Raw genomic sequence first — 25,006 nt, forward strand, 5'->3', positions numbered from 1 at the left:
TGAACCTACCATTTGACCCAGTTATACCACTCCTTGGCATATACCCAAAGAACTCATCCTATTGCAGAGACACTTGTACATCCATGTTCATTTCTGCTTTTTTTCACAATAGCTAAGAGATGGAAGCAACCTAAGTGTCCCTCAGCTGATGAGTAGATAATGAAAACGTGGTTCATTTTCATTACAATGGAGTTTTACTCAGCAGTAAAGAAAGATGAAATCATGAAATTTGCAGGTAAATGGATGGAACTAGAAACTGTTATACTAAGTGAAGTAATACAGACTCAGGAAAACAAACGATGTATGTTCTCCCTCATATGTGGATTCTAACACCAAATCCTGTTAAGTGAGTATGTATCCAGACATAACTACAGGAACCAGGATAATGAAAAGGAACCAGGGAGATAAAGGAAAATGAAGAATTTGAAATAGAACAGTAGGAAACAGGCATTAATAAGGGAGATATGGATTAAAAATGGGGTTATTTTAAGGGGAGGGAAAGTTATACAAGGAACTTAGGGGATAAAGGGAAAGAAGGCGCTCAAGAGAAGTGGGACTATAGGAGAAGGGTATTATTAAGGGAGAAATGGGAAAAATGGGGCTACTTTAAATGGGGAAATTGTGGGGGAAGGGTTAGACAATGTGAAAGATAAATAATGCCTAGCTAGTTTAAAAAAATCAGAGGCAACCATTTAATTGAACAACCTACTGACAAATTATACATACAACTAGCTCAAGGAATATAATATATATCTAGGCAAGGTTTATCTGGGAATGTTTGGTCTTTGCCCAAGCTTTATCTACATGGCACCTGGTAATTAAAAGTACCAGACTGGTGGAACTAACCTTCTTGAATGTTTAATAGCCATACTTTGAGGCCTATACTAATTTGGTTAGAGGGACATAAAGGACAGTTTTTTCTCCTTGCCCTTCTAGATCAACTAATTTCCAGGGGACTATGAGCATCTCTCAAAATGTCCTGTAACTGTGGTGAATCACCTGTCTGCTTGATCAAGGAGGCCATGGAGACCCCATGAAATGGACTTGAACCAGTGTCCAGTTTACAAAGAGGAGGGTCAACACAGAGGAAACATTTCCTGCATGCTTCCAAGTGAAGCCAGTTACAGTTGAGCAGGACCTTTGACTTACCTTCACATAGATGTAACTGGTAAAAGAAAGGAGCCAGGGGCTCCTTCCAAGCCCATGTGACCCCTGAGGAACAGATCCTCAAGCAACCTTAAGAGTAAAAATAAAGTGGTTTATCCGGGCCAACTGTATGGTCTTAAACACCCAAAAGGAAAGTATAACCAAAGATTAAAGAGATCAATATAATTCTTTAAGAGTCCATGTATAAGCTAAAGGTACATGACAAGAAACAATGCCAGACAGGAGATACCTTCCTTTGAGTTGTTGGCCAGGGTGGCCCAAGAGACTCCCAGACAGTAACCCAGCATAGAACCGGGAAAAGGAGAAGCCGACCCCAATCTTATCTAAAGGAATATTGGCAACTGGTTGCTGCTAGATGAGGAAGAGCTGATCTTCCTAAAACAAGGAACTCTGGATAGGCTGACTAGCTTCAGTGGAGTGACAAGCACTTGGGAACAGCTGGGGGCACCAACAACACAGTGGATGGTAACAGGGATGACAGAGTATATGGGCTCCATTGGGGTGGAGGAAGGGAAGCTATGGGAGGGTGCCATTTGGGATGTGGGTATCTAGATGAATAAGATTGTTTGGGATGTTCTGTATGAAATACACACAAAAAAATCAACAAATAAAAATATGGGTTATATTTGAGGAAGAAGCATAAAATTTTGCTTCATGTTAATTAGTAGAGGTGAAAAACATTGCCATTGAAATCTACCTGATGACTTTATATCCATGCTCAGGTGCCAGGGATCTCAGAAATTAACTGACGGTGACTAGTGATAATCAGATACATAGAGATTAGAGACATATGTGCAAACATCTAAGTGTTAGTAGCATTAAAAATGAGTTTTTCTGAGTGAGATAGTATATTTTAAAATGAAATGGAGATCTTTTTTAAAGGTTAAAACCTCATTCAGTTTTATGTCTTATAGGGTTTATACTGAGTTTAATATTGTATAATTGTATTAATTCATCTGTGAACCTAAAAATTTACAGCCAGTTTTGAAAAGAGATGAATCTTTGCTCTGGAAATTGTTATTGAATACCTTAATGCTGTTAATATGTTAATGAAATGCTTCTAGTCATGTGGTTATTAAATAATTAAAAAAAAGGGAGAATAATGTATTTCACGTGTTATCATTTTTTATGAAATGTGGAAGACATATGTATTCCCTTGTATGTGTGCAAAATATCTTTGAAAAGATATAGAAAACACAGATGACATAGGTTGCTATGGGGCAAAGATGGGAAGATGATGTGTGTGTGTGTGTGTGTGTGTGTGTGTGTGTGTGTGCGTGTGTACTGCTGAGGATTGAACTGAAGTCCTTGAGCCTCATAGACAAAGGTTCAAAGGTTCTTTCCATTGAGCTATACTCTCTGCCCTGACTTTCCACTATGTATCCCTTTGTATCTTTTGAGTTTGGACCATTTTATATAGTACTTATATTAAACAGGAAAATAAAAAATCCCTTTTCTTCTGGCTGTGACATAATATCTGATAGAAACACTTTAAGGCAGGAAATATTTATTTTGGCTCCTGTGGTCTAATTGTCTCTGGAAATGCCCCCACAGACCCTACCAGTGTGTGTGTCTCACTAATCTAGGCATCTCTCAATTCAGTCAAGTTGACAATCTAGATTAACCACCACCCCATCTGATATCTGCTTTCCCCATTAGCCTTCTTGCTTCCTTACCAAATGGCCTCTTCATGTCATCAAATGTGTCTCTTCAGTGTCCTTTGGGTGCAGGTGGCATTTTCTGGCATGGGCCTTTGCTTATTTCTAAGTTCCCACCTGATCCTCCCTGTACAGTTTCATGAATAACCACAGCCATTTCACTCTATAAGGTTAGGCCACCTGCTGACTCTTTTGGGAAGATCTGTCCTCCACATCTGCCCTGCTTTAGTCTTCCCTGTTTAGCCCCTGTGGTGACTTCCCCCTCTCTCTCTGGGGCACAGGCTTGACCTTACAATCTTTGGGTCTCTAACACTTCCCACAGTCTGCAGGTTGGTACTTGGGAATCTGAGCAAATACATGCACAGTGGATGTAAGGATAGGGACCCAGGTGAGAGAGCAAGAACAGTGAGCAGGACAAGAGTCAGAATTGCTCTAGGAGGATAGAGATGATGAGACAAGAAAGGAGAGAGGGTGCAGGAGAAGCTGGTGGTGGCTCTGCTATCCCTAGTACCCCAAGGGATTGTTACTAGCGGGCAGTCTTCTCTTGCGGGCCATGAAATTTCATTTTATTATGAAGGTGTTCTCTTCAAAAGACAGCTCTGCTTTGCTGTGGGTAGGATGGGGGTGGAAGTATGTGACATAAAAAGGCTCATGCAGGCTGGCAGGAGGGCAGGTTGCCTTACCAACGGGCTTTACTTATTAAAACCAAGTCAGAGGTGAGGCTGTTTTTTAATATTAAAAGAATATGCTCCAATGGCCATATGTCCCTCACCTCTCTCCATCAGGAAATCAGCTGACATTTCCTGCACATTTTAACTTTCTAACCAAATAATGAAATAATCGCATTGGCTTCTCAGTCTCAGGATTCATTTTATCTCATTCCCAGGCTTCGGAATTCATCTCATATTTTAATCTGTTTTGAGCTCTTTTCAATTGCCTTGGAGATAGAGCCAAAGGTTCCCTGAACTTGTGTTGCCTGGAGTTGTTTGGTTTAGGCTCCTGTGAGGTATTTTCTTTAATAACATGGTCCATTTTACAGCAGCAGCAGAATTGGAGGGGGTTGGAGTTGGGCCTAGGCCTGTACTCCATGACTCCCTGACAGTGAATTGATGTCCAGACCTCAGCACTGTCCTGGTCTTCTGTCCTCCAGTGGGTGGTACCCTCCCTTCTTCACTATATTGATTCTTAAAAGGCCATCCTCCTGCAGAAACATGCTCCAGATGCTCTATGCTGCAAGCATCCCTCCCCACTTGGAGATCAAGTACACAATGGTGATGTAACTGACCAGGCTTTCTGAGCCTCCCTCTCCTACAGGCAATCTCAGAGCTTTTCAGAATGATCACTCGCTCCCAGCCAATGTTAGTGCTGGTTATCCTCATCCTTTGGGTAAACTTGAGGTAAGGAGAGAACAAAGAACCTGCCCCAGGGAGTGGTACATGTTTCCTCCCGGGTTAACTTTTGTCTCGTTTATTTGCTGAAGCAGTAGTTTATTTTTTTAGTTTAGTTTGACTCTTGGTTTTCCTTTCCATGGGTTCAGGACAGAGTTTTCATCCAGACAGTGGCCCTATGGGTAAGAGTCGCTCCTCCCTCTACTACTTTGAGTGGTTCGGCTGTGTGGTGGTGAATAGCTGTGAATTATTGGAGTTCTCAGAGGGTAGAAGTTTATCGCAGGAAGCAGAGATTCTTCTGCATCTATCTTAGAGCCAAAGACTGATTTGGGAGGTGGGTGTTGTTGCCCTAGAATTCACCTGTGTTTCTGGAGAGAGGTGAGAGGACTTGGTGACAGGTGACAAGGCCTCATCATTGTGCTCTGCATTGATCAGTTTGGGCGGCTGTAACAAAATACCACAGGTTGGGTGGCTTGCAAACAACAGAAGTTTATTGCTTAAAGTTCTAAGCTAAAGGCAGATTTGATGAAGGCCTGCTTTGGTTTATAGATGGTTCCTTTATGCTTTGTCCTCACACAGTGGGTGGGGAGAACTCAGGTCTCTTTCAGCCCTTACAAGACTATGGATCCCACTCCTGTGGGCTCCACAATCATGACCTAATTGCCTCCGAAGGCCCTGTCCCTAATGCTCTAACTGGGGATTATTTCAATGTGTGAAGTCAAAGGGTACAAGTATTCAGACCATGGCAGACTTGAAATCATGTTTGTCATGAGATTGCTAGGGGGAAAATGAGGCACACATACCCAGGAGGAGCATCCAGTGGCTGGGGTGGGGACAAGCTCCCTAGAAAGGGCTGCCGCCTTATGAAAAGGAGAGATGCTGAGGTGTGCAAAGGCCTTGGCCCCAGGGAGGGACCAGACATACCCTTGCTCTGGGTATTTCTCTAGCAGCAGGGTCTGGTGTCCAAAGTTGGCTGACTTTGGAGCTAGTGTTTCACATCTCTGAGTTCCTGTTAATTCATCTGTAAAGAGAGGAGAAAGACTCAGGCTTGTCTTTCTTGGCAGACCTGCTGAGCAGTGGCAGTACACCCAGTCGGGGTGATCACCTCACGGCAGGTAGAACTGCAACTGAGGGAGGGAAGTCACCTTCCCCTTGCTTCCTCCTCTTCCTGCCATACTGGCCCAGGGTCAGACTCCCTGGAGCTGTGCAGCCTCCTCCCTCCCTCTGGCTTATCCCAGTCTCCCTTCTGGAGCTCTTCTCCACACAGGGCTGCTGCACCCTCCTGTGCAGCCCAGTTCCCTACATGTCTCCAGACCTTCTGATCTCTTGGACAGGGTGCTACCTTAGCTTGGGGTTTTCTTAAAGGCTTCCAAAAGTTTGCAGTGTGCCAGCATTTAGCTCCTGCTCTATTGCACAGGCAGAATGAGGGGAACAGACCACCACATTTTAGGACAGTATATGTACCCACAAGGCATAGAAGAAACGCCTTTATTAGGCTATACTCTGGTATGTTTTAGATGGATACTGTGAGTCTGGAGTGTCAAATAAGATTAAAGGAGAGTTTTATGCTTAATAACAGACTGTGTGGGTGAGTTATACCAGTGTCCTGTGGGATCTGAAAACTGATACCCTGGGGAACTGGGAGGCAGGGGAAGATGGGCTACAAAGGCTGGCTCCACCACCATTCACCCTGGGACTCTGGGAAGGCCACTTACGCTCCCTGAACTCATCTTCTCCATCTGTCAAATTGGACTATTTGCATTTGTCTCACAGAAACAAGTGACATCAGGCAGGAAGACATTTTGAGAAACTATGACTTCTAGTCCATTGGTTATTTCCCAGATTGCTCAGTGATGGGAATAGCCATACCCCACTGGCATCTGCTGTCATGTGTAATGTTATAACTACTTTTACTTCCTGTTACACCTGTATCATATTGTTACATATTAGAGTATGGTTATATATCATGGATTATAATTTCATCTGTTATAATGCCCTCTGTTTTCTTAGAAAATCATATTTTGACCATCTTCATATCTATATCTGCTTCTAAGCCTGCTGTGGAAGCAGTTCTTTACCCTGAGGTAAAAATGACAACTAAGAGGAGAAAGACTGGCCTGTCACAGGAACAAACATTGGAGAGCTCTCAGACACCAGTTCTGGGTGGTTGAGCATTTATGTTTGTGCTGGGAGTGAGGTCTTCGGGGCAGTTCACCAGCCCCCTGTCTTCTGGTCCTTTGCAGGACTGCCTTCTTGTACCCCTTGTTGTGGCATGAAGATCAGACCCTCCCAGTGAGTCCTGAGTAGTGTTTTGCTTCCAAGAGGGAACATTTGTCCTTCAGAGCTCACAGAACAGTCTGCAGTATTTGATATGGTGCCACTGCATCAGCTTGATGTCTTAGTGACCCCCACAAGAAGTGAGCCTGTGGCTTGCAGCCATGGGGCCCTGCATGATGGAGAATCAAGCTTGCATATGTTCTCAGTAGCCTTCCTGATCAAACCCATGCTTTTCAAGTGGACAGCCCAGTGGTATTTGCTGTATTCTTGTGGTTGTGTGTCTACCACCACTGTCTAATTTCAAATGTTTTCATGACTTCAAAATTGAACCCCGCATCCATTAGCATAAAGCTGCACCCCTCAGAGCCCCTGAGTCTCAGAGATGTTAGTTGTTACAGCAGCACAACCCAGCCCACCCTGACTGGCCGTGGGGATTGACTTTTCACCTTGAAGATGCATGTTACATCTCACAAACTTATACCCTGTGACATTAGTTTAGGGAAAATATGGAAAGAAAAAAGTTGGTGTGAAGAGGAGACTCAGCAGACCCAGTAGACATATGGTGAATGTGAAATGCACCTGTGTTGCCTGAGGCCCAAGTCTCTGGAGTTTTCTGCTACCAGTCTACCTGACTTGTTCCAAGACAAGGGGAGGGCTCATCAGGATGTATGAGGCCAAGTCTGAATGCCAATGAGGTCCTTGGTAGAGACCCCTGAAAGTTCCTCAGTCTGAGTGCCATCTGTGCCCATGGGGAAGGCTACCCTGTCCTATACTACCTGGGTATTTAGTGGGAATTCCCTGTGTCCTGAGTGAGCAGAGCTTTTTGCAATCTGTTTCATTGTCACTTTTTCTGTGTCAGCATAAGGGCTTTTGAAGACAGAGGTGGGAAAATGAGGGCCCATACTCCACTTCCCAGCCCTGTTTCTCCTAGGGTGGCTCTAGGAAAACCCAACAAAAAGGTAAAGCTTGCCTTTGTGATATCTTCTCCCAACTCCCTCCCCTGGGAGACTGCCCTGGCAGTCCTTCCCTGTAAAAGACTGTTTGCTGTCACCAGAATATGTTTTCTCTGTGCCCTCTGGGACCTACCTGCCAGATGGGTTCAGGATGCCTATCTGGTGGTCTGATAGATTCCTCTCAGCAGGTGCTGAGGAGGGTACAGGCTGCTTGAGCTCTTCATTCATCCTATGCTCCTGAAGGTTCTCTTGCACACAGCATGGATTGTGCAAGAGACTCTTGATGGGCTGAGACTCTTGATCAAGGCGTGTCTGGGTAGGATCATGTGTGTTAAGAATTGACATAAGACCCAGGCTGTGAGTGTGGTAGGGGTCGAGAGGGTAGAGAAAATACCAAGTTACCCTATCAGCCTCAGTTTCCCCATCTGTGGGACAAAGTGAGTGGGGCATCGATTGTTTTTCAGATTGCTCAGTGATAGGAATGACCAGGGAGACTCTTTCAATGTCTGGATTCCCAGTCTGTTCCTAACACTGTGGGATGGCATTGGGACCTGGCCCTTTAGTCCCAGTTTATCTGTTTCCTTCATCATCCCAGGTCTGCCCCAGGAGATAGATGAGGGACTTCAGCCTGGACAGGCTGTGACAAAGCATGGGAGGCTATGGAGGAGGCCTGTCCTGGAGCTAAATTCCTAAACAGTCCTGCTTTCTGTAGAAAAAGCATTTGCCATGGCTGGCAGTAGCCAGGAGAATCACTGGGTTGGGAGACAGGGACATTGTTAATCTCTAATTGGTTGCTGAATAATTTAACCACATAGTTAGCAGGATGGGGAGAGGCTGTGGAGCAGGAGAGCTCTTTGCAGGAGGCCAAGGCTGCCTGGATGCTGTGTGCTATTCACCTGTAGCTCTGGCATCAGCTACTGTGAAGGTTTTCTGTGCTGGTTCACTTTGAGATTCCCTGGAACCATCATGGGATTCAGAGTCCAACAGGTGGACTGCCACGGTCATGCCAGTTCTTTTCCTAGGTAGAAAATGATTTGTCCATTCAGCAAAGCTAGCAAGGACACATTATAGCATCTGTTACTTGGTGATTCTCAAATTCATGTGCATCTAAGTTGCCTGGTGACCTGCTAAATGGGTGCTGGGCCACCATCACCAGGTTGTCCCATTCAAGAGGGTTGAGATGGGGTCCAGAAAAAACCATGTCCAACAGGTTCCCAGGTGCTGCTATTGCTGGTCCCCTGATGGCATTTGCTACTTTCTCAGCTCTCTGCACTCAGTACTTAATCACTGCTCCCAGAACTTATAGTTTGACTCAGGACCTACTCCCAGCTACCTCAATCAAGAGAATATTTGATACAAATGCTGGGGGGGGAGAGGAGAGAGAGAGAGAGAGAGAGAGAGAGAGAGAGAGAGAAGGGGAGAGGGGAGAGGGGAGAGGGAGAAACTAAGTACCAAGGAAGTTAGGCATAGGGTATGCAGGTTATGTGGGAGGCTTCCAGAAACAGGGAGGCCATGGAAGATGGGAGCATGTGAACATGCAGGCATTTCACTGTACACATGGCCAGCATGGTGTGGTGTCCCCTAGGGTTGTGTAGTATGATGCAGGAGGAGCCCTGGGTCAGGTGTAAGAACCCAGGCCAGTAAGCCTATACAGACCAGCCAGGTAATACAAAAGTCAAAGGTCCAGTGGAGGTCTGAGATAGACAGAATGGACAAAGCTTTATAGGAGCAAGATCCTGGAGGCTCTGAAATGCTTGAGTGAGGAGTTCAGACTCTCCCTGTGGAACTGGGAGCAAATCAATAACAGCAGCTTGGCTCCCCATGCAGACATCTGGAAATGGACTCTTGCATTTTGGAAAACAGATTTTCAGTAGTAGCTCATGACTGGTCTGTGTGGTGTGATTTCAAGGCTGCATGCCAGAGCTTTCTCTACCCAACCCCACCCCAACCCTCCTCTCAAATGCATTCCATTTCTCCCCCATAGTTCTCAAAGGCTCACTTTATAAGCCAGAAAGGAAAGTAACTAACCTTCCTGTACTATGCTGAGTCACCTTGGAGGGAATTTACATGGTGGTCTTCTCCAGGGGACAGTAGAGGGTGAACATAAGGCAGATAAACAGTGATAGACTTGGAGGCAGAGTGGGGGAAGGTCAGGTGCAGCAGAGGTGGATAGTATGTTTTTGGCCAGAGAGACAGAAGGAAGGCAGAGCTGATATATATATGGGAAAAACCATCCTCTGAGTGATGAATGTTAAGGTAATGTGATGCCAGGGGCCCAAATGTCCATGGACACTGAAGGACAGTGATAGGCGTGGGGCCTGAATGCTCAGGGGTGCAGGGGAGTATTGGAAGGCGGAGGGGCTTGTGAGAGCACAGCCAGTGTAGTTGGCTCCTCTTTATACAGACCTCAAGAGGTGTACTCCAGCTCTTCAGACTCTGGCTTCTGTGGATCCTCTCCCATGGAACTAGAGGTAGGGGCTGGAACTGCTACCAGGTTTTCCAACAAGGAGCAGGCAGCTATGTATTTCATATCCTGTTTTGAGTCCATTGCATAGACCCGAAACCATGAGGGCTCTATTCTCATTGCATTTGGGGATAAGGATCTGAAAAGAAGATAGCAAGCAGGTCCTTTGGACAGTGATCACTCAAACACCTTATCTTACTGTGTCCAAGGCAAGTTCTCATAATCAGGATGGGGTTTGGGGCGTGTCTGTGACAACTGTGTTAAAAAATGGTGCACATATAGCTTCCTGAAGGAAACTCTTATGTGTGAGTTCATTACTTGTGCTCAGGTTGAGATTGGAATGTCGCTTGAAATATATATTGGCCCATGGGCCTTGTGGAAAGTCGGAGCATTGCCCGCAGGCATGAATGACACAGGTGTGCTTCTATCCCTTCTCAGACAGAGCTTTTGTAGAATGACTATAACAGGTACTGGAAGTCCGTGGCTGCTCCCAGGCATCCTACACAGCGGGCAGCACCTAGTAAGGCTAGAATGCTAAGGTAGGTGGTGGGTGCCACTGTCACAGTGGACCACTGTTCAGATGGCTCCTGGTGCACAGTCCTTCCTTCCTCAAGCATTTACTGAGCACTTAACCAATCAAACACCCCAAGCACTGTGCTAGGCGTGGGCGGGCATCCAGGTGCTCACAGGCTGGTGGAGGCGTCAGGTGATAGCACGAGATGTTTCAGTGTTCAGATGCTGGGATTGGGGGGGGAGTACAAGTGTTCAGGGATATGTCCTGAAGATTGTCTGTCCTGTGGGACTAGGGAAGGCCTCCCTGGAGGGACTCCCTTGAACTGAGACTGAAAGGTGAAGTAGAGGTAGGGAAGGGGCAGGCAGAGACCCCTCTAATTCCAGTGTCCTGGTCCTCAGGCTTCCTGCAGGATGAAGTCTCTGCTGTCTTTCCCCCTGCTTTGTCAGAGAGAAATCTACTCCACAGAGGAGACTGTGGCCTGTCCCCAGCCTGTGCTTGCCTTGCTGCCAGTGTGGGATCTGGCCAGGCTGGTTGGGGGTATGGGCACTTTTTTTTGGTTCCCCTGAAGGATGTTGCTATGAAGTCCTAATTATTGAGATCAAAGGTTTCACATACTTCTGAATTCGTGATGTAATTTAGCTCTGCAACCACAAAGGCTCCTTCAGTTTGGAGCAACATCTGCATCTGGGATAGATGGAGACCTAGAAGTAAGATCTTTATGCTATGGGACCAGTTTAGACTTTGGAAGCCCATGCATACTTATGAGTACCTCTTCTTATCAGCGATGGGGCCCCACTTCTTAGTGGTGATGTACGCCTCACTGGGGACCAGTAGCTTGCCAGCCCATGGAACACCTGTATGGGAAGAACAGTTGGGCTAGTGAGATGTCTAAACCCACCACTGTTCTAAAGTTTTCTTTACTCCTCAAGCCTCTGCCCCAGCATCCTCCTGTCTATTCTTTACCCCACGTACCAGAAAGAGCCCAGGGGATTGATTTGAATGCAAGGATTTTTTTCTTGGAATAAGCACAGTGGGTATCTGGAAGGCACGCGAGCCATGGCTTTTCCACTGAAGAGCTGGCACCTCTCACTTGCATGGCTATGATGGAGGAACATGCATGAAAGGCTTCACCCTGTGGAGGACAATTCAGCAGGAGCTGGGAGATTTTAATACACAACCCCGAAGTTCTACTTCCATAAATGTATCCTACAACATTCACACACATACATGGAGCAGCATGTGTGCACGTCTCTTCATTGCAGAGTTGTTTATAAGAGTTAAAGATTAGAGGCAACCTAATACCCATCAGCAGGAGGCTAGGTTCATTAATGATAGTGTAGCTTCATATTAGACTAGGGCACAACCATAAAGAAAAACGGGGGGCTTCTATACAGTGATTGGATCCAGTTTCAAAAGTAGTGTGATAAAAACAGTATGCACTATAGTGGTGTGGTACCATTTGTGTAAAAAAGGTAAGAACTAAAACATGTTGTTTGTTTAGGTTCAAGATCTTGGGATAGAAACACCAGATGTTGATGAGGAGGGAAGTGGGTAGTAAGTGGCAGGGATAGATGGTAACTTTCTGCCCTACACCTCATGTGCCATTTGGATTTTAAACAATGTGAATTGTGTTTCCTTTATGCGGTAAGAATACTGGGCCCCCAAAGATGACCATACCTAAGTTCCTGGAACCCAAAAGGCATATTGCCTTCTGTGGCAAAAGGGACAGATGAGATTATGATTTATAGTTTTTGAGAAAGGGAAATGAGCCCAGCATATCCAGGTGGGCCCCATCTAATCACGGGGGTCTTTAAAGTAGAGACCCTCTCCCAGCTGGGATCAGAACAATGGCTACAGTGCTGTCAGAGCTGTCAGAGGTCTGCAGCTAGCTTTTAGGTGGAGAGAATGGCCCTGAGGCCAGCAGACACAGGTAGCCTCTCAACTTGATAAGGCAAAGACTCATTCCTCTTTTACTGCCTCCAGCAGGAATAGAGGAAACACAACCTAGCTGACACCTTGTTTTGGATCAGGGGATACCCTCCTTGCCAACTCTGACATGCAGAATTGGAAGATGAATTCCTGCTATTTAAGTCACCCAGTTTGTGGCAATTTGTTACAATAATAATACCCAAAACTAGGTAGGTAAAACAAAACAAACAAAAAATACCACCACAACAAAACTAATATTCTACCCAAAACAATAAAGAAATCAATTTTTGAACAGCTCTCAATATTTTTATTAGAGTGGGGCTTATCACACAGGTACCTAGGAGATGCAGTGCTTTGAGTGCAGAGCTGTGGTTCAGGCTAAAGGGCTCTGGCACCCAGGCCATTGCGTTAGGCTAGTTGGAGTATCTAAAGTGCCAGGTGCCTGCTGGGTGCAGGAGTCACACAATAGAAGAACCTTGTGTATGTCAGCAGCGGGGTGGGGGTGGTCCCTGGCAACCTTCTCCCTTTAAAACTAGCTCCACGGGGCCAGGATTGTGTGCTCCCACCAGGGCCTCAGCTAGGCTTGGCATTTCTAGGCACTTTGCCATCTTGGGCCCCATGGGCTGGACCTCATTCCCAGCCTGGAAAGCCTCCAGGGCTGCAAATCCTGCCCCTTGAGAAGTTTGGCCCCACCTGGTTTTCCTCCTTCTGCACTTGGCTTGGTATCATTACTTCCACACCACCTAAGCGTCAGGTAATTCAGGGTTTCTGCCCAAGGAACTGTGAGACCACCATGCCCTGAGGTGGGGGTCTGCATTGTTCATCTGTCACCAGCCTGTCATGTCAGTGGGGACTCACTGACACCACTAAAAGGAAGAGCATACACTGTTCATTACCAGTTTGAACTGGTGATGCGAGACAGGCTAGGAGGGATGACAGAGACAAGGCCAATAAGGAAGATGGATCCCTGAGCTTTGTCTTCTAGCTGTCAAGAGAAGAATCCATTGTTTTTCGCCATCCTCTGTCTGTACCTGCGTTATTCTGGAAAATTGATGAAAGGGACAGAGGTTTCTGTGAGCCCCCCCCCCCCCGGGTTTGCATGGCAGGAGTTGTGACTCTGGTTTGAAGGGGCCACTGAGCTACCCATAGATGCTTCTCAAACCTGCTGACCATCGGTCTCCAGTACTGTATTCCAGGGCTGCACTCAAAGGCCCCTGATTCCTCCACCCTCACCTGCTTGCTGATCTCTCCTCAGGACCCTGGGCTTCCCATGCCTCTGTTCTACCTACAAGGCTTCTTCCTGAGTGTGTTAGAGCAGAAGCAGCAGCACACATACCCAGGTGACATGCGTCCATGCTGTGACACTACCTGAGTGTCTAATCCCACCACTTCAGTCTCAGTGTGACAAGGATCAGTGGCTTCATGAGGCTTGGCAGGATCCTTGGGAACCAAGCACCCAGGGGGCCTCTTCTATCCCTGGTGAGGAACTGTGCACTTCAGGGAAAAGTGGCAATGAAAGCACAGGCTTTGGAATGAGCAGGTGAGGGTTTGCATCCACACTCCCCACTAATACGCTATGTGACCTTTGGGTTGCTTACTCGTTTAAAGAATCTGTAAATGTGAGAGCTGAACCAGGACCTAGGGTGACCCAGGAATGGATGGAGCTGGGGTTGAATTCTAAATCTGGACTCCCCTTCTGGTCTGGCCCCTGTGGCCAATTCATCTTTAGACTGAATATTCCCCTCCCCCAGGGGAACTTAAGGCTGCAAAGAAGAGCTAGGTGCAGTTTGGGGACAGGGTTGTTTTGATGGATTTTTGGATTTATCTCTCAAGGCTCCTAGCTGCTGGTATTAGTCCCTGGCAAAGTTTGTGCTCTTTTATATTCCTGGATGATTTTGGCCGCCAGTCCTTCCTGCCAATCCCAGTAGGACTGGGGCCTTTCAGGCTTCCTGCTCCTTCTCAATTCCTGTGGGCCCTCATCTTCTGTCCTCAGCACCTCCCCACCTGTCTACCTCCTTGGCCTCCTCTGCTCCACTCCCTGCCTTCCTTCTATTAACCTTCCTTTTTATATGGTCAGGACCTTTATATGGTCAGCCTTTCCACAGATTCTACCAGTGTTATTGGGAGCAGTCTGCCCACACAGACTGGAATTCTACACATTGGGATTCTCATTTTTGCTCACCCTATGCACCCTGCTGGCTGCATCACTGGGCAGGAAGTTCAGGTGTCCAGGGATGGGACAGAGGCAGGGTTATTGATAAACCCAGAAAAGAGAAGAGGCTGCTGGATATGTGGCATGCAAAACCATGCTGATGGAAGCTGGCTTGTCCCTGAATGGAAGGATCAGAAGCTGGGGGATGGTGTCTGCCACACTCAGGGAAAGAGGTGGGTGCATACCCAGGTACTGTTCTGCCCAGTGGTCCTGGTCTAGACAGAAGCTTGCATCTGACCTGGGGCCTCTCAAGACTTCTTGAAGAGATGGACAAGAAAGTCGAACATAGCATGGTGGTGCACACCTTAAAATCCCAGCACTTGAGAGGCAGAGGCAGTTCAGTCTTTGTGAGTTCAAGGCCAGTCTGGTCTATGTAGTGAGTTCCAGGCTACTTACTGCTTAGGGCTACATAGTAAGACCCAATCTCAAAAAAAAAGCAAGCATGTGTCTTTATAGGCAAAGGCAGATCAAACTAGGGGTTTGATTGCAGGAAGTATACCATCAGTGATGCTGAGAGAGTTGGGGTAAAGTTCTAACTGTGGCTTGGCTTTCTTTTTTTGCAGAAATTTATTTATTATTTATTTAATGAAGTTTTGTATATTTCATGCAGAACATCTTAATCATCTTTATATCCTCTTCCCCACTGGAACCCTCCCATAATGCTCCCCCCTGCTAGAATTCATAATTCTGTCATTTGTGTTAAGTCCTATTGTGTCAAGATAGTGTCCCCAGATGTCCCTCAGTGCCAGTTCATCCATTGGGGTCTAATCAGCATATCTAGAGTCCCTCCCTTTAATCAGCTCTTCCTTACTCAGCAGTGATCAAGTGCCAATAGTTCTTTGGCTAAGATTGGGGCCTGATGTCCATTTCCACAGTTCTGTGCTGGGGTTTTGTCTGCTTGAGTTTGCACAAGTCATGCTGACACCAGTGCTGTAGGTTCATATGAGTAAGGTTCAGGAGTTTGTAGGACTCTATTTACAAATGGCCATGCACCTCCTCTCTGACTCTTATAATCTTTCCACCCCCTCTTCTGCAAAGGTCCCTGAGTCCTGGGTGGGTAGAGTTTAATGTAGGAGTCCTGCCCTACATTACAGGAACCAGCATTCTGCAGACTCTTACTCTCTATGCTTTGGCCATTTGTGACCTTTTGTGTTCCTAGCCCTCTGATGCATGAGGGAGCTTCATTGATGAGACCTGAGAGATTCATTAATGTCCTCTTTACTCCTTGTTCTATGTTCTATGAACCTTAGGTTTAGAGAGGTTGCATGGCTTGGCTTTCTTATCTGGCCCCTGTGGTGATGTTAGCTCCTCTGAGGTCTGTAAACCTTAAACCTGCTCTGGGAAAACCAGTTGGTAGAGTGGAAAGATATACTAGAGTTCAGGTGAAGGACTGAGAAAGAGCCATCTCACTCATCTGGAGGCAGCCTGCTTGAAATTGCTCCAGTACAGAACACAGCCACAGGTGTCAAAGTGGGAAAATGTCTCTTGTCAATGAAAACAGCTGCAGCCGCCCCCTTGTTCCCAAGCACACTGCCCCCCCACCCCTGCTCAAAGCCTGGTTGTCCAGCTTAGAATTGCACATTAGGGATATGGTGGGACAGCTGTTTTAGGAAGTCATTCCATGACAGGTGGCCTGACCTTGGAGAACCTGCCTTCAGGGAAGGGGCAGATAGGAGAGGAGGGAAAGCCATGGTATTGGGGACAGTGTTCAACACAGTAAGATGAGACTAAATGATATTGAGGGTCTCAGCCCATCAAGAGCTTTGCGGATGAAGACCACAAAGGAAAGATGCCTAGGGATAAATTGTACATTGTACATCTTTCCCTACAAAAGGAAGAGAGGCAAGCAAATATTTAAAAACCTACTTTCATGCAGTAAGGTTAAAATACTTTTTTTTTTTACTTGAAGGGATGATGCCTAATTGTCTCAAAATCACCCTATCTGTATGATTAGCATCATAGAGTGAGAAGCAACAAGGTCTGAGAAATCAGTCAGCTAATCTATAATTTTATAGATAATGTAGTGGTGGTTTGGAGAAAGGAAATAAGATCCCACTGCCAGATGGCTGCAGAGCTGGGCCCTAAACTTGGCTCACTAGTGCAAAGTGGATTTAGGGATGACAGCAGTATGGGTTTAGGCACTGTGTCTCAGCAGGATCAGTCAGACCAGGGATGTGATCTGTTTCCAGCCTCACCAGGTCAGTGCTAAGGCCTAGATGGGACCATGAGGAGCCTAAAACATCTGCACATCTGCTTAGGGACAAATTCTACACTTAAAAGTGTGCTGGTCAGTGCTACTGGTAAGCCAGGGACCACAGGGACCAATTGGGCAAGGAATTGGGAGTAGTGTGACTACCCCCATATACAGGCAGGAACTTTCTGCTTCAGAATACTCTGTGACTGCTGTTCTAAAAGAGCCCACATTCAGCCCAGAACAGACAACAAAGAGGAAAATGCCAAGCACTCATGTAATCTCGCAGGAGCCAGCTCCCAGGGTCTGGTTTTTGCTTTGGGTTTCCTGCTGCGAGGGCTGGAGAGCCAGCCTGTCCAGCAGGCTTGCAGCAGCTTCTCACCCAGCATCTCTCCATGCACTTCCTATTTTTACTCTTTAATAACTGTACTTGGGGTTACCAAGGTCTTCCTGTTGCTATAGTGAGAGGTGACGGCACCAGCCTTCCAAATCGGTGGACCCTTGGCTCAGAGGAAAAACACAATCTAAGTTGTTGTATTTTGGGGTTTGACTGAGAAGATTTAATGCACCATTTTCCAGGCTTTGCAACAATTGCAGTTTGTGCTCAAAAAATACATAAAACCTCAATAACAAAGAATAATGGGCAATTCTGGGGAGTGGGCATCTGAGAATATATGGAAGATAAATTTTAAATTACGAAGATGATAAAATGTCATCAGGAAAATATAGAAAATGATAAATGGATGAAAACAGGCATTGGCTAACACAGCCTTCCTGGCCCTCCCAGTTCCGGCCTGAAGTGTACACAGAGAAGTGCTGCAGCCACAACCTCCACATGACCCCAGTTGGTTTCTTCAGTTAGCATGCCAGGAACATTTTCTGGGTTGCTGCATCACATCAGTACACATTGTTTCTGTTGGTTTGGTAATGTCACATGATTTTATGCCAACCCTCATCTTCTTCCACTGGGTGGACTTCCTCCACTCTTGACCCACTGGTCTCTACCGAACTACCATCTGTTCCTTCTGTAATGTGGGTGACCAGTTTGCCTGGTCCCTGTTTCCCCATACTATGCCCCCCCACAATCTAATCAAAAGGTGGTCTCAAACAAGTGGAGTGGCATGAGTGTCCCCTGGGAGCTTGTTAAAAATGTACACTCCAGACCCCACCTAGGTAGGACCTTGTAGTCGGCATTGATCCTCAGGTAACTAGCAGCACACTGGAGTCTGAAAGGCGTTGGTCTGGAGCCTACATCCTGTCTAGCTCTAGGACAGAGGCCACAGCCCTAGGCAGGTGCACAAGGTACTGAGCAGACACAAGCCAGGACTGAAGAGAGAGAGAAGAGGACCTGGGCCAGGCCAGTGGGATGGCCCACCAGTGGGGGGCAGCCGTAGGCCAGGAGTTTGTAGAGGTTAGGGGTGGTATAAGGAACTTCTATAAACCAAGTCCATAGAACACACAAGATTGAAAACTGGGAGCCAGGTGCGCTGCTAGGGGCAGGAGTATGGGTTTGAGCGATACAAACACGCCCCCCCTCCCCCATTTACCCAGGGTCACACAGCTCATAGATGGGGGCGGGATCTGGAATACATACCTGATTCCAGTCTGTATTTATTAACCACCCTGAGATGTGGCTCCAGGATTTGATTTGAACAACAGTATAAGGAGGCCAATTGCACTGGTGGTTAAGTGAATTACATGTGTTTACTGACAGCCCAAGTCAGGATTCGAACTCATAAGATTTTAGGTACCAAAGGGATACTCTTTCCATCTCAAGTACTTCATCAGCAAGGTGGGAAGTTGGTCTCTGCCTCTCAGAATAGCCTCTTTTTCCTCCCTGGTTCCCCCATCCACTCAAAGACAAATTTCCTTCATCCATTCATAGTAGGAAGGTACAACAGGCAGAGATGAGATGTTTTTCCAATCAGGAAGGGTAAGGCAATAGTTTAGTATTAAATCCAACTGCCTCATTTTACAGCAAAACAACCAGGCCAGAGAGGTCTATTTAAAACAAACAAACAAACAAACAAACCCACTTGAGTATAAAATAAATATCTGCTCATTGGTAAAGATTCAACCATGCAGAAGTCTGTCCTGAGACTCCTGAAACAGGCAGCCTTCCTCCTGGCCTTCCCTGTCCCATTTCCCGAGGGTAGCCACCTAACAGAGCCCTCTCCAGTGGCTCCTTCATTTTTCTGCCAGCCACTGGATTGTGAGGGATCCCTGCCACAGCAAGGCTATTTTTAATAAGCATCCCAGGCTTCAGGGGGTTGAGGAGAGGGGAAGAAAAAATATTCCATTTGTATAATTTTAATCTGTGCACATGTGAGAAGGCAGTGGCTTTCCCGTGTGTGCTGCCAGGGTTGTGGGCAATTGATCAGGCTCTAGGCACTGGGTAATCCGTTCTCTTCCTATATGGAAGCTGCAGGGCTTCCAGGGACTGGGGCCATGCTTCCCAAAGCCTGGCAGTCTCCTGACCCCTTTGCTCCCTGTCCTCTCTCTGAAGCTGCTTGGAGAATCCTGGCAGGATTTCCTGGGCCAAGGAGGCCTGGGAACCTGACTCCCACTGCCAAGCTCATATTTAGAAATGTCTCCAGCCAGACATTGGCTTCTGTCCCATGTGGGCCCTGGGCAGGGGGTGCAGACATATGTGCTGCCTTTAAACAGGCAGATTCTGAGTGGGCAATGACCAACTATGAATATAAATACTTTTGGGTGGAGGAGCTGGTGGGGAATGTGTGCGCCTAGGCACAGAGGGGCTGTGCAGGTGAATGGTAGGCCACAGGGAGGGGGAAGAAAGATGTCACAAGACTTGGTCTGGGTAAATGGTAGTGGGGGCTGGGTTGTAGCTCCTGGCTCACCATTCTTTCTGCTTTCTTCACCCCTTCCTCAAGTGCCCAGGGTGTTGCCCTTGCCTCAGGAGGGGCCTTCTGCCTGCAGTGGGCCAGACAGTATACCCATTGTGGCCCTCCCTTTCTGCTCTGCCCCTAATTTGTGGGACAAGACAGGCTGTCTGTACCAGGCCTGCTCTATCTCCCTTCTGTGAAAGGCTGGCTCCTCAGTCACTCTGGTGGCGTTAGTGAAAAGTGGCCAGGGGTGATGTCACCCCAAAAGCCCTTCCTGTGCTTCCTGCTAAGCACTGAAGCCTTCTGCTTTTCTTGATAGCACACAGAGATGTCTGAATTAGACATTGAGCCCAGTTTTATATAGTCACCTTCCTAGACGACAAATACTGTTCCTCAACCCTCTGAGAACTCTCTCTTCGGACACTTCCTTTGAGGGGAGGCATTCTGGTACACTCACTGGTGCCTCTGCTGTTTAATGGGCAGGCTTTGTGCCCACCCAGCACTGGCTAGTGAGACATGAGACCATGTAGTGATGGGGAGATGGAGCAGGCAGCTTTCTGCCCTCACCCCATAGCAGTGCTTTGCCCCTCTTGCAGATCTGCCCTGAGACCCTTAGAACCCTGCTTACCAAATTCTGCTCCCTAGAGAGGAGGCTGCCTCCCTATAGCCCCATCTTATGAGAGAATCCAAATGTAGCCAGGAGACTTCCACCTTTTCCTCTCATAGAAGGAAAAAAGCTCCAAGAAGGGGTCAAGAAGGCTGAACATGTATTTTCTGTGTGTCTCCTAGGAGCAACGTGGTGAACATGTCATACCCAAATGAATGGATGAGGGGACAAAAGGGAACTGAGTTTGTGCTTTAGAGAAACCCAAAACTCAGACAAAAAGCAATGTAGGATGATGACTCTGTGGGTGAGGGAGCCATTGGGGTCAGCCTCAGCCCCTCCTTTTATAGGATGGGATCTCAGACTCCTCCAAAGAAGGTGGGGGAGCTACCTCAAGTCGATGACAGAGCTCTGAGGTCAGAGGATGGTGAGATCCAGAACTGAGTACAAGGCTACCTTAGGTATCCCTCGTCCTTGGGAAAATTGCCTTTTCATGTGGTTGGGGGTGGATGCTGCAATTTTTCTTCCAGGGTTAATTGTTTGGCTGACAGCACAGATAATTAGGAATGAGAATCCCAGAGTGAGGGCACAGCACCATCTGCTGTGAATATGTTTCAGCCCCACCCCACAGGAGAGCTGGGATGCACTGGTCCTGCACCTACCCCCCCCCCAATTCAAAGAGATGTGATGTGAATATGTTTCACCCCCAGCCCACAGGAGAGCTGGGATGCACTGGTCCTGCACCTACCCCCCCCCCCCAATTCAAAGAGATGTGGGTGCTCCAGCTGTCTGCTACCAGTCTAGCACCAGGTGATTCAGGCGACCGTGCAGCCAGTGGGCCAGAATAGTGGCTGGCTTTTTGAGGGCAAAGTCTTCCCTTTCCTGTGCATGTAGTGGGGTTCAGTTAGCAAGGATCCAGTACTAGTCATACCATGGACTCATCCTCTTTAATCCCTATAGCCTGATGTGTTGTGCCTTGTCCTTTGTCGGCTGGAGGTGGGCATGAGGGACTGCCCTGAACTACACAGGGACGTCGATGTTTTCCTGCCCAGCTCTGAATGTGCTCTGTCTAGCTAGCCTTTGGCCTATGCTACTTGCTCTAGAAGCAGGCTGGCCCTGGAGGCCATGGATAGGGAGAGATGCCCTAGGTGAGAATCCTGTACATCAGTGATAGAGAGCTGTTTTAGAATCAAGCTGAGAAGCCTTTTGTCTAGAGTGTCAGAGCCCTTTCTTCACATGGGCAGAATTTTGGGGGATTTTCCCTCTCTTTTTTATTTCTTAGGACTATGCCACATACACATATGTGGAAGAGCATACAGATGTATTTGCCTTTTGGAGGGAATAATAACTGCCTTGCCTTTCAAAGTGACTCTTAAGTCCCCCGGTAGCTTGCTGCCTCATACAGAAGGCCCTCAGATGCCGAGCTGTAGCTAGGAGGCTCAGTCAGTGTAGCCTTCCCAGAACCTGTGGCTCTTTGTCACTGCCAATTTCTTTTGGCCTGGGCTGCTTCTGCTGCCTCCCGGCCTTCCATGCTCATCTTCCTGTTTCTCATCCTGCCCTCTCTGTTCTGACTCCTCTTAGACCCTCCTAATGGGAGAGAAACCAGGGGCATGATTATCTTACCTACAAGGCGAGTGGCCACTGTTCCCTTCCCTTTACTCCCATTCAGCCCTCATCCTCTGGGGATAACTGGGCATTTAGATGAAATTAACATAGCATGAGAGAGTTTCCTGGAAAGAATAATAATTAAAAGTTGGATGACTTTGACCCTCTCCAGCTTACTGTGTGGCCTTTAGCAAGCTTCTCAACCTCTCTGTGCCTCTGTTTTCCTCATTTTTTAAATACCCCTTCACAGAGCTACTACAAAATCAAATGGATGCAAACGCGGCTTTTAGGGTATAAGTCACTATATATGTGGCATGTAGGTTACTGTCCTTACCCCGCTCATTGGTCCACAGAGGCCAGAGGGAAGACTGTTCCTGTTCCTTTGCTACTCTCACTCTATACATGGTGCTTTTTCTTGCTTGCAGTGCTGGGCACCTGGGCATTTGTTCTCCATTCTCCACAGACCCTTCTCAGCAGTGAGTCCACTGAGGCCAAAAGGTTGCTGCAGAGCTCAGGGTCAGAGGTGTGTGCGCAGTAAAACTGGTGGCCAGGCCTAGAGAGAGGTTCAAGTCTGCTGCCAGTGTGAAATCAGCATCCAGAGGCCCTCTGGCTCCTCCTAGCAGAGTGTGAACCCCTGAAATGTTGGGATTCAGTGGGATCAGTGTCTGTGTCTCTCTCCTTTGCATGTCCTCTTTCCTCTTTCTTTAGATAGAGGATTATGGAAATATGTTCATCATCAGCCACAGGTAGGGTAGTCTTCTTGGAGCCCCTAGTCCTCAGCACCTGAAAGTCTTTCCCCAGGGCCTGGTGAGAAGTAGAGGAGTCTTTCATGAGGACACACCTTGTTCTCTGCATCCCCTGTTGGTGGCGTGAGAGCATTCATTTCCTTCCTATACCAGAACAGTGGGGACAGCTCAGAGGTCCTGTTAGTGGGTCTCAATTGAACCCTGAATGATGGCTAGCAGGTAGACACTGAAGGGGGAGTTATTCAGCAGACAGAATGAAATATGAAGAGGTAAGAAAGCAGGAATAATGGGCCTGTATGTTCACGTGCACATGGGAAACAGAAGTGTTGTGTGCAATGCACGTGTGTACACTCATGTGTGCACCATGTAATGAGGCCTGTGGTCAGGACACTATCAGTAAAACATAAATGACATGGTCACCAGGCATTGCAGGATCTAATAACAAAGAATAAGAGAATGAAGACTCCAGAACAGTCCACACCTGGATGTGTGTCTCTGACCCTGGCCAGTGATAGAGGCCTCTGTTCTCCTTACAGAACCTCTCTGAAGCAGTTAAGAGCCCAAGTCTCCTCATCCCTGGGAAGTAGGTCAGCCAGAAGAGGACGAAGGGATGACCTGGGCATACCAGGGCCTGAGGAGTAAACCACAGCCTGCTGGACCTGGAGCCCTGAGAGGGAGGCTGTACCACTGGAGTGTCTCAAGAAGAATCGATGCTTCAGCGTCTGGCGACATGTACATGGTGTAATGACAGGTAATGAACCTGAAGCTCCGTTATCCTTTATGAATGATCTGACAAGTAGGAGAATATATCAGCCTACAGTCACATAAAATGTCAGCCTCAGGAAGATAACTATGCAAACAAAGTGCAAGAAGCCTGATAAATTGATAGATGGATGCCTTAGAGCTATTTGTTTTCACCCATGTGCTTGAAGGAGCCAAGCACCGGAAGATTTAGCATCAGCCGGGTTCACTTCCTCTGCTGCGTTGGGAAGGTCTGACATGGCCATTATGTGTGCAGTGTATCTTACTTGAGGAATTCAAAGTACAAACTGAGAGGTCACTATGGTCATGAGCTCCTGTGGGAGGCAGAGAGTTTATGTCAGTAGGGAAACTGAGGCAGCAAAGGAGCTCTTTTGTGCATCAGTGATACATGCAGGGTAGTCCTGGGGCTTTGCCCTTTGGGACTACCTCAGGTTTGGTTTAGACACCTTGAATGGTGGAGTTGGTGATGTCAGTGCTGCTCATGAAAAAGAGAAAAGTAGATTGTCCCCACCCCCTGTTCCTTCAAGGGTCCAGGGCAAGGGGGTAGGGTGGGGACTGAAGGTGGCTGAGAGGTAATGTGGAGGGGATGTGCAGGGTCTGGCAGATACTTTGGGTTTACCAGTTGTTCCCAGGACATTAGCCAAGGCAGGAAGCATCAAATAGGTCCCTAGGGCCTCTTGGGACTAGAAGGATATGGGACTTACAGGGCCGGTCACCCCAAAGGTAGGCTCTGATTCCATGGCAGAGTATGTTTCAGCTGATGTCTGGTCTGTACCACCGTGGGGAACACAGGAACCCAGCAGATTTGAGACAGAAGCATTTCTTGGGAAATGACCTAGGGCAATGGGAGAAAGGCCAGTAGCAGTGAGCCAAGGGCCCAAGAGGGTGTGGTGGATTCCATTAGCTCAGGCTAGGGTTGTCCTGGTCAGAGCCAAAGGCTTGGGAGGGGCAGAGCATTAGGACTTCTGGGTGGCCTTGTTTTAAATCAAGCAGAAAGAATAATCTGAAGGAATTTAGAAAGCTAAACTCCTCTCTAGGAAATGAATTGGTCACAGGCCACTGGAGGGTGGGCCAGGAATATGCTCCTACCTAGGAGGAAAACAGAAATGCAAAGAAGGGAGTGGGTGCCTTGATCACTAGGTTATGCTTGGAAGGGAGTGGGTAGCTCCTCCTGTCCTGGTTAAATGTGACCCAGAACTGCTGGCCTTGAGCAGTTGTCCACACGCATGCCTGCTCCACACATTTCATACTCGACTGGGGACTGGCCAGGACTGACCCTGAGGGGACCATGCAGCAGAAGAAGGTTGAGGATGGGTAGAGGCAGCAAAGGTCCTGCCTTACAGGCATGGGCTAGGACTCTCCCAGAGTGGGGTCTCTAGGAGGTGGGGCAGCATATTGCCCATCCTGGCTGATTTTACCAATGTTAACCAGGCGTCTATTGTATTATTTTGTATTCGTTTGTTTTAAGACAATGAGACCAAATAACTGACAGAAACAGCTTCAGAGAAGAAGGATTTACTTTGGCTCATGGTTTGAGGAGATAGTTTGTCATGATGGGAACACACCATGGCAGCAATAGCTGCCTGCGACCTGGCGCCAATCCAGAAGCAGAGAGCCCAGCTAAAACCAGAACTGGGCTGTAAACCTCAAGCTCTGTCACTATGGCCCTCCATTTATCTGCCAGCTGGCC

The 25,006-nt window shown here is 47.4% G+C and overlaps 1 protein-coding gene across 3 annotated transcripts in view; it reads left to right on the plus strand.

Moving 5' to 3' along the window:
* The window catches only part of Zbtb7c (zinc finger and BTB domain containing 7C), a 393,754-nt gene that overhangs the window by 76,817 nt on the left and 291,931 nt on the right, over window positions 1-25,006 (plus strand). For 2 of the 3 annotated variants that reach the window (XM_029560101.1, XM_008825893.3), the window contains exon 2: window positions 23,091-23,305. The exons of the other annotated variant lie outside the window; for it this stretch is intronic. The gene's annotated coding sequence lies outside the window, so the exon portion shown is untranslated. The remainder of the gene's footprint in view (window positions 1-23,090; window positions 23,306-25,006) is intronic. 3 annotated transcript variants of the gene reach the window in all.

The sequence above is a fragment of the Nannospalax galili genome, unplaced genomic scaffold (genome assembly GCF_000622305.1).
Source record: "Nannospalax galili isolate Female #2095 unplaced genomic scaffold, S.galili_v1.0 scaffold169, whole genome shotgun sequence".
NCBI classification, from domain to species: domain Eukaryota; kingdom Metazoa; phylum Chordata; class Mammalia; order Rodentia; family Spalacidae; genus Nannospalax; species Nannospalax galili.